This window comes from Enhydra lutris, unplaced genomic scaffold, assembly GCF_002288905.1.
Source record: "Enhydra lutris kenyoni isolate GAN:26980312 unplaced genomic scaffold, ASM228890v2 scaffoldscaffold3, whole genome shotgun sequence".
NCBI classification, from domain to species: Eukaryota; Metazoa; Chordata; class Mammalia; order Carnivora; family Mustelidae; genus Enhydra; species Enhydra lutris.
In genome coordinates this window covers 59744163-59754880 of record NW_019154087.1, presented here as the reverse complement: position 1 = coordinate 59754880, position 10718 = coordinate 59744163, and the positions used below count along the sequence as shown (strand labels likewise).

General features: G+C 38.6%; 1 pseudogene; it reads left to right on the top strand.

Annotated features, from left to right (window-relative positions):
* The first annotated feature begins 7063 nt into the window (after window positions 1-7063).
* LOC111152973 overlaps window positions 7064-10718 on the top strand; it is a 69608-nt pseudogene continuing 65953 nt past the window's right edge.

Genomic DNA, 10718 nt, shown 5'->3' with positions numbered 1-10718 from the left:
AAGTGCCCCACGGTAGGATACATTTTATTAAAGGTTTTCTTCTTTGTATGAAATTTCCTTCAAAGAAGATGATCTCTTTAGACTCTCATGTCTCATATGGGAAAGGAACTCAGTGTTCCTAGGTATATGTTATATCTACAAATGCATGAAAGAGAGTATCAAGATCTTTGGAACAGAAATTAAGAAAATCCAGCACACTCCCCTGTCAAAATACAAAACAAAAATAAACAAGAACTCCAAAAAGATTTAAAAAAAAAGACCATCTAACTTTAAACAATGGAACATTTTATCAAAGACTTAATTACTCTAGAAGGGTATAATTTGTAATGTCTCATGGACATTGGTCATAAACTTTGGTAGACCAGGAGATGACATGAGGAAACTGAGTTAATAATTCTTTGGTTACCAACCAAATTAATGCCCCCTTAACCCCAGTAAAAAGAAAGGAGGCAGAAGTATGAATTTGATATCCCCCAAATTATTAAATGTTTAAGTGAAATTTAATGTACTAATTACGGTCTGCTCACCTGAATTAATCCTTTGATGTTAAATTGATTTTTTGGGATCATTTTTGAAAGGGTATGGTATTTTTACTTGCCACGGTAATATTTTTGAAAGGGGCTTATTTTGGAGGTAAATGTAAGTGGAGTCATATGCCATATGAGAACCTGTGGAACTGTTTTGAATGACATGACGTGAAAGTATCATAGAGAATTATTTGTTCCCAGGATTGGTGGGTTAAAAACAATCTAATCAGAATACAAAAGAATCAGGTAATTTCATTTCCATCATAGGCAAAATAATAAGAAAAGTTCTTTATGGAAAAGATACATAAATGCAGAATTTAGGACAGCTTTAATGAAATGAACCCATTAAGAAGTTTTTGACTGCCCCCTGCTGTCAGTTTCTTAAAAGAAATATAGCAAAATTACTGTAAAAACGTATTCGAGGAATTAGTTGAACAAATTGGTAGGAAAAAAAATTCCCTGCCTTTAATTGCACTATTTTTTAGCCAGTTGTGCTAATGCTTACTTTATGTTTGTTAGCAATAAACTGCCAAACTAAGAGACCAACTCTAGCAAAGTGTGTCTTGGTGGATGTAAGGTGAGATGTCAAGTTCATGGCTTGTGAAATGCTGTATTAATAAGAATATACCAGCATTGCAATTTTTAGCCAATGATGTCTAGTTTACTATTTTGCCAAATTTCACAATTTTGAATTTACTTTTTTAATACTTCCAGCTTTTAATTTTTTATTATTTTTATTTTTTTAAAAATTATTTTTATTAACATAATGTATTATTTATCCCAGGGGTACAGATCTGTGAATCATTAGGCTTATACATTTCATAGCATTCACCATAGCACATACCCTCTTCAGTGTCCATAACCCAACCACCCTCTCCCTACCCCCTACAGTTTGTTTTGTGAGATTAAGAGCCTCTTATGGTTTGTCTCCCTCCTGATCCCATCTTGTTTCATTTTTTCCTTCCCTAACCGAAAACCCCCTGCTCTGCCTCTCAAATTCCTCATATCAGAGAGCTCATAAGATAATTCTTTCTCTGATTGACTTATTTTGCTCAGCGTAATACCCTCTAGTTCCATCCATATTGTCGCAAATGGCAAGATTTCATTTGTTTTGATGGCTGCATAGTATTCCATTGTATATATATACCACATCTTCTTTATCCATTCATCTGTGATGGAAATCTAGGTTCTTTCCATAGTTTGGCTGTTATGGACATTGCTGCTATAAACATTTGGGTGCGCATGCCCTTTCGGATCACTACATTTGTATCTTTAGGGTAAATACCCAGTAGTGTGATTGCTGGGTCATAGGGTAGCTCTATTTTCAACTTTTTGAGGAAACTCCATGCTGTTTTCCAGAGTGTCTGCACCAGCTTGCATTCCCACCAACAGTGTAGGAGGGTTCCCCTTTTTCGGCATCCTCGCCAACATCTGTTGTTTCCTGACTTGTTAATTTTAGCCATTCTGACTGGTGTGAGGTGGTATCTCATTGTGGTTTTAATTTGTATTTTCCTGATGCTGAGTGATGCTGAACTCTTTTTTATGTGTCTGTTGGCCATTTGGATGTCTTTGCAGAAATGTCTGTTCATGTCTTCTGCCCATTTCTTGATTAGATTATTTTTTTTTTGGGTGTTGAGTTTTATAAGTTTTTTATAGATTTTGGATACTAGCCCTTTATCTGATATGTCATTTTGAATTTACTTTTTAATATTTATTTAACCCAGGTAAAACATCCTTCATTAATGAAAGCAAAACTTTAAAAATAAATAAATGTATGGCTTATTTTTATAGTATAATCCAGCTTGCAATGTTATTTTCATTTTAGCATATAAAATTAAGAAACGAGAAATAATAAAAGTAATAGGTAATACTAATGCTGTAGTCACGAGCTGCAAGGCACTGTTTTATTTTTCCACACATTATTTTAATCATCATAAAACTGAATGAAGTAAGCATTATTTTAATTCCCATTACACAGATGAAGAAACTAAGTCACAAAGAAACTTGCCTCGGTGACACAATTGGTAAAAGGTGGAGCCATGATTGGAAACCCTGCAGTCTGACTCCCAGGTCACTTCTCTTAACCTTTTTGCACAGAAAGTATGAAATCTGCAGTTAAGGAGGGAGAACTCTAGATATAAGAATGGTCTTGGTTGTGTAGTATGTATATTGACTCCAACTAATCACATGCTTACGTAATTGTTGTTATTATTATTATTTATTTATTTATTTATTTTTTTGCTATACCCATGCTGTAGTGGCCAGAGCCTTTGTATAAGCAACAGACCTATATTGTTTCAGTTTGTTTTATCTTCATTGTTTCAGCTTGGTTTATCTTTATGTGTTTCCTTGGTTGCATCACATTGAAGGTGTGTGGGTGTGCTTTTTTCAGTGACTACGTGGCCACTTAGCTCAGCCCTTAGATCAGAGTATATATTTGGGGGTTAATCTTGTGGTTGGCCTCTGTGCACCCATGCCTTTCATCTCTGTACTGCCAAACAATGTCCAGTTTTAACCACACTTTCAACCACCTTCAGCACCTCATATTCAAATGATGCACACATTTTCACAGTGTTTTGAATGAATCAGTTGCACATTTTAAGTTTCCTTGGATGCTATTAATTCCAGAGTCCTATTTAATAACCCATTTGTGTTCCTCTATCCCTGTCTGGTCCTTTTTCTTCCCCTTAGGAGCACATGGTTCATGATAACAGACACATCCCACCAGTGATAACTAGCACAACTAGTATTTGCAATTCTGGGATGCTTTTGCCTTGCAGATATTTGAAAACACCACTTCAGGCCCCAGAGGGCTAACTCTACAGGAAATCTCTTCTCATCCCACATTAGAGTAAAATCAAAAGTCAACACAAATCATTTGCTATTCATAACAAAAAGTTCTTACCTGACTCGAGGAGTTGGGTTTCCAGTGACTCTACACTCCAAGTAAACTCTACTTCCTTCTGCCACTTCTTGGCTCCGAAGCTTCTGGATGAACCGTGGAGCTGAGGGGAAGTGGAATGCATTCTGAGGCTGTGGGTGAGAGATGTTACTGCATGGCACTGCCTTGTCCTGGTCTGCCTGGTAGCAATGCTGGGCTTTGGGTAACTTGACCTCTGCTTCTGTCTCCTGTTGGTCTCCAGTGGGGCTCTGGCTGACTGAGGCACTCATCAGGGCTGACCGCTGATTTTTAGGAGACAAGTAGCCACTGTCTGGCGATGAGGACTCCCCGTTCGGGCTTCTATTTCTCGGCTTTGCAGCTTCTTTAAATATGGATGTCAGCTCCTCAATGAGATTAGCTGCCTTGTCGCATAGCTGGCTCTGCGGGCCAGTCTTACCTTGATACGCTGGTTTGGGCTTCACACTTGTGTTGGGAGTTTTTGCACCACGTTTTTCAGCCTTTCGGAGGCTCCGGATATAGCTGGGGCTGGCAAGCAGGGGTGATTTGGCAGGTTTCCTCTTTGAAGCAGGTGAAGAGATATGGTCAGTTTGTTCTGGTAGAGGTTGGACAGGTGTTGGCCTGTTATCACAAGGTCTTCCTAAGGAGGATGGCTCACCAAATTTGGTCTCCTTACGGGAAGGATTTTCACAGACACTTACAGGAGAGGTGTTGAAAATCTGTGAGATCTCCTTTTCTGAGTCAAAATCTTCCGTTTCAGAGCTGGCTATAGCTCTCCGGGCTAGGTAAAGACTCTTGTTTATCTCTTCCTGGCTGAGAAAAGCAGATAGCTCAGGGAAGAAGTCAGCATTCTTGCTTTCTTCCTGCATGTCTGATAGGGAATCATAGAACGAGTCATGGGAGGAAGTCTCTGACATAGTTCAATAGTCTTCATATACTTTTTGTTTGCTCTCAACAGGAAGGCCAGAGGCACTGGAAACCAATTTACTTCTTGTGTTCTGAAAGACAATGTAGAGAGAGTTGCCATTAGTAGTAATGGGTATGTGTGTATATGTGTGTGTTGTCACAGTATTATTAATTTACAGCTTGGGAGAAACATTAAAATGAACAAATGGAAAAATCATTTTTCTCTATTCTTCAAGTTGGAAGAAACATCAAGTATACTTGTGTTTATTATCTCATTTTAATTTAATATTTTCCCTGGGAGTGAATAGTAAGTATTTTACTAACCAGCGCAGAATAATCCAAAAAGAAAATATCTGCATTAGGCACTAAGACTACAGTAGGACATTCTGTACTTCTCATGTGCCATTTTCCCTCAGGATCAAAGCTTATTGAAGCTCAAAATCCAGAAATGTGGGTGGGAGCTTGGAAGTTTATGAAGGTGAAAGGAGAGACCACATACTAGTGTTCTAGTAGTTGTGGTTCTCAGTGGGAAGCCAAATCTGTGGACTGGTAGTCAAAAGTTTGGAGTTTGTTTCTGGCTACAGCAAAAGAAGAAAAAAAAAGGCAAAATCATGGCAAATATAACAAGTGTCAAAATAAACATTCATGCAAGATTTTATTTAACTACTTAATGAGGAAACTGGTAAGATGTACAACTATTTCAAAGCAGATTCTAAAGTAAATGAATATGTATATATGTAAGTATAATATATATGTACATATATAGTTATGTAAGTATATACGCAGACAATCAAGAATGCAATAAAATGTAATGTTTGGAGTCATTTCTATGGAGTACAAACTAACAGTATTTCTACTGGAAAAAACTTATTTGTGTATCTGTGCTCAAGTATAATTTGCATTGCTATTAGATTTCTACAATTTACAAAGGTATAACATTGCCTAATAAAAGACAGTAAAAGGCACAGACCACATTAGAATCAGATGACCCTGGAAGGTCTACCAGACCCCACCCAGTATTCCATTGGAAAAACATCAGTTCTCTATTGCTTATTTCAAAGTCTTTCATAGTTTGTCCTGAGAAGGCAGATTGGTTTCTCCCAGAACAGAGCCCTTAATTACATTTGACCCTTCAGCCAGCAAACATGGTAGATGGTTTAGAAGTCAAGGTCAAGGTCAACTCTTAAAATGTGTGAGGATATAAATCACCAGGCAGCATTAATTCAGAAGACATGAAAACTGGAAGAGAGAGATGCTTGGGCCAAAAGTATGTTTGTATACTGAAGGTAAAACAGACTGTATTTCCATTTCTTACAACATATATTTTTCTTTGGAAGAGAGGCTATTGGTCTGTTTGTTGTGGGCCTTAGAGAAATTAATTTTTTGCATTGAACTCAGTGTGAGAGGGAAATTGAGAAATATGCTTTATTTTATGAGATTGTATTTATTTTTTCAAGAGAGAAAGAGAGAGCAAGCAAGAGAGAACACACAAGTTGGGGCAGGTGGGGAGAAGCAGAGGGAGAAGCAGACTCCCCAGTGAGCAGGGAGCCTGACATGGGGCTCGATTCCAGGACCCTGGGATCATGACCTGACAGCCAAAGGCAGCCACTTAACCGACTGAGCCACCTAGGCTCCTGGGAAGTATAGTTTTGAAAAAGACGGGTTTCTGCCGTCATGGAACTTAGTCTATGGGTGATATAAAAAGGAATAAGCATATATATAATTTAGTATGTTGAGTGCTATGGTAAGAAAACAAAGTGCTACGTTAGCACCTAGAAGGGATAACAGGGTTAGGATCAAGAAAAAATTTATGGAAGTTGAAGCCTATAGGATGATATGTGAAGGAGGAGGAAGAGTTAGGCAGGTAAAGAGGACACTTGCAGAAGCACAGACAAAGTTTTGGATCCTAAGGAGAGTACTGGCAGACTCAGGTAACTTAGAGAGGTTTAGTGAAACAGAAATGTATCTGGAGACGGGGAAAATCACCAGAGAAAAAGTTAGAAAGCAGGAGTGGGGTCAGAGAGCCTGGAACCATGTGAAGAACTTGAATTTTATCTTAGGTGCAGCTAGAGGACAAAGAAGACTGTTAAGTATGTGAGAAACATCACCAGAGTTGTGTTTTATTTTTTTGTTATTTAAGAAAGTTTTTATTTATTTATTTGAGAGAGAGAGAGCAAGAGAGTGAGAGAGTGAGCATGAGCAGGGGGAGGGGCAGAAGGAGAGGGACAAAGAGACTCCCTGCTGAGCAGGGGACTTGAGGCTTGATCCCAGGACCCTGAGATCATGACCTGAGCCAAAGGTAGATACTTAACCAACTGAGCCAGCCAGGTGCTCCAGAGTTGCATTTTAGAAAGATAACTGATTGTAGCCTAGCTCAGGAGCTGAGTCAGAGGAAGAGGAAGGCAAGATGAAAGAAGAAAGTTGGTGGGAAGGCTTGTGTTCTATTCTTGGGGTTGTGTATATTTATCATTGCTTTATCTTTGGATCCCCATCACCTGAGCCTCCTTATTAGTTCTGGATAATTCCTCATGTTATGTGCCTCCGTGAGAAACTAAACTTACTTATCATAATAGAATGTGGAATCTCCAAAGATTTGCTTTCCCAGCCCCTTGGAGCCTGGGCATGTCTTGGCATATGACAGTTATATGCATCCATCTTTGGCCTTTGAGGCAGGTTCCATGGAGAAAGCATTTTTGTTTCTGGTCGTAGCAAAGATGTAGCAGCATGGAGTATGAGGGGCAGCAGCGATGGTTGTGCAGAGGTGGGAGGTGGAAGCTGTGCCGTGGGCTATTGCGCTGTCACGGCAGTGGTGGTCACACATGAGCCTTTTGTTGGCCTTTTGGTCTTGCCTCCAGCATACACTCTGGGCCTCATTCTGTGAATTGCTGTAACTCCTACCAATAATTCGCTTTGCACTCAAGTTGACCAAAGAATATTTCTGTCACTTGCCACTAAGGAACACAACTGATAGTAGATTAAGAAAATATGACAGAAGCCTGAATAAGTGACATTGAGATGGACAACAGTGGACAACAGATAGACGCTAGGACAGAAATCTTTAAGTAATTGAAGAGATGATGCAGAGACAGGATTATAGATTTCTTATTCAAACAGTGGGATGGAAGGTGCCATTAACTCACATGCCACAAGTTGGGGGACAAGTTTTGAGAAAAAAATCTTAATTTTGATTTACACCTTCTGCAACAGGGAACTCTGGTATTGATGTCTGAAGGCAATTTGAGATACTGGTCCAGAGTACATGAGTAAAGAGAACAAAACTTGATTGGGAATTATTAACCCATGGGTGGCAATGTAATACAAGATGGTGAATAAGATCATCAAGGAAGAGAGAGAGAAAAAAAGGAAACAATCCTCTAGAGGTTTGGGGGAAAACGAGGAGACTGGGGTGTTATGGAAGCTGGGCAAGGAAATGTCTCATGAAGGAGGAAGTATCCTTTTGACTTAACAACTGGGAACATTTAGCACCATTACCAATAGCAATTTTGGTGTATGTGACAAAGATTGAAGCCAGATTCAAGATATGCTGAGAAATTATGAAAGGAAAGAAAATATAGATTGCACATGCTATTGACTATTTTGAGAAGTTTATAGAAAGGAGGAGAGACAGAGGTAGTTGGTGGACAAAAGTATAAATTTCTGGTGGGTTTATTTGTTTACAGTGTGGCTCAGGAATGTATTTCAGTGCCAATGGAATTAGACAGCAGAGAGGGAGAAGCAGAAGATCCATGTAAAAAAGTGAGGAAGATGAATAGACTGGGTCTTCCAGGATGTGAGATTAAATGGGTTACTATGGTACAAACAACTTCCGGTTGGAAAGGAACAGTTCTCCCATTGTCAAAGGAGAGAAATAATTAAAGTGTGTGTGCCTGTGTGTGTGTGTGTGAGAAAGAAGGGATAAGGGGGAATCTGCATAAATTTGTTATTGAAAGAAAGGGGAGGTCCTATCTTGAGATTTCTGAGGATTTGGAAGTTTTTGAGGACAGAAGACAATTTGAAATAGCTGATGTAGAGAAAGGAAAAATTTCCTTAAGAAGGATTTATGGGCAGGGCCCCTGGGTGGCTTAGTTGGTTAAGCGCCTGCCTTCAGCTCAGATAATGATCTCAGGGTCCTGGAATAGAGCCCTGCATTGGGCTTCTGCTCAGTGGAAATCTGCTTCACCCTCTCCCTCTGTCATGTCCTCCTTCCCAACTTGGGCATGCACGCTCTCTCTCTCTCTCAAATAAATAAAATCTCAAAAAAAAAAAAAAGGAAAAAAAAGATTTGTGGGCAGAGGTGAGAACTTAGTTGAAGTTAAATGTGATATATTTATATTATCATTAATCAGTGTGATTGCACACTTCTCTTCACCAGAGCTCAGCTGTCCAGGTGAAGATGTGGAGATAAGATGTTTTAGGTTTTGACACACAGGTAAGATGGAAGGGAAATGGACAAGGTTTTTGAGAATATCAGCGAGATGCGGGGTGGATTCTAAAATCTATGCTGGATTTGGATTCATGGGTAGGAGTTTGATTATAAAGAGCTTAAGGGACTGACGGCTCAATGAAATTAAAGGGGAGGTATAGTGGGAATGGGTGAATGAGAATCTGGAAGGATGTATCGAGATAGTGAAATGTTTGAATTGATCATTTCAGAGGCAGAGCCTTTTGATTCCCGACTACACTTAGAGTGTGGCCGTGTGAATGTCTTTGACTGTCTCTGAAGAACAATGAGAGAGTTTAGTAGCTGCAACAGAGACTTTATGATTAACAAAACCTAAAATATTTATCCAGACTTTTACAGGAAAAGTTTGACAGCTGTAGAACATCAGCTACCTAATAACTTCATCTAGCATGAGCACTACTAATAGTAATCCTGATAATGATAATGGTTAACAACATACTGCTCACTGAGGCAGGCATTGTGTCAAGTGCCATTAAGTCGATGATTTCATTTAAAATTCTCACAACAGGCCCCAGTTTACAAAGAAGGAAACCGAGGCAGAAAATGTGAATAGAAGAGCCGAGATTCAAATCCAGACAACAACTTCAGAACTTATTATCTTAACCATAGACTTAACTACAATATATTATACTCTCCACAACCAAGAGTCCTAAGCAATATATCAGGCTAATAAAATTTTGGATTAGTTTTCTGCTAATATCAGAGTTCTGCTATTAATTTAACTACACTTAGTGCAAAGTGAACATAATAGGATAAATTTCAAAACTTCGTAAAAAACATTATATGAGGAAGCTTAAAGTAAACTTCTGAATGATGAAACACTTTTTAGTTCATTTTTTAAAACAGGGAGTGTTTGCTGGAGGCAGATTAAATCACCTGCTTATTAACTTATATTTTGGTTTTAAAGAGGCGCCATCTGACAGGATCCAGTGGTGAGGATTAGGTGTAGCTTAAAAACTGCTTATACAGTGAAAAAGAAAATAATAGTTCTATAGCATATATGGTTTGGGTTTAATCTGCAACCCAGTTATTGCTGCTAGAACATGCACATGGTCTAGGGAAAATGCTCATTCAACGTGGATGAACAAGGGAGGTTTCCAGGTGGCCCAACTCACGGGAAAATCATGCTTCAGAGATTTTCATGTCAGTCAACAGCCCATAATTAAAATGTTGTAATCAAAAGAAATATAATTACAAACATCTCCATTATTTCCCTGAGATTTAATGTTTTATTTCAAAACAGCGCTTTTGGTAATTCTATGCTGGTGTAATAGACACAGAAAGTGAAATACAGTGAAAAGAACTAATTATACTGTCTTTTTTTTTTTAAGATTTTATTTATTTATTTGACAGAGGGAGAGAGATCACAAGTATGCAGAGCAGCAGAAGAGAGACAGGAGGAAGCAGGCTCCCTGCTGAGCAGAGAGCCCAATGTGGGGCTTGATCCCAGGACCCTGAGATCATGACCTGGGCTGAAGGCAGAGGCTTAACCCACTGAGCCACCCAGGTGCCCCAATTATACTGTCTTTAATGAATGAAGAAGTGAGATAAACATTATCAAGTTCCATTAAACATTAACAAGTTCCAATTTAGCAGGTAGAATTGAAAGATTTTTGAAATTCTGAGGAATAAAGTATTTTCCTACATCTTTAAATTTTCTCTGTCCCCTGTCTCCGTCCTCAGAAGAAATTTGAATTGCTTGGAAATTCTCCTTTTCATCTTTTTCTCTTTTGTAGATTCTTCATCCATTATTAATAATTTGACTTTAAACTCTGATAAACCAGAGCCATTTTCTAATTTTTTGAAATTTGCATAGGCCTAGCTTCCTCCCCATGGGAGAAATGGCTCTTTGTTGGCCCTGCGTATTTTATAGTTTACTCTTTCTGTTTTTCTGTTTCAAACTCCAGTTTATCCTTAAAAACAT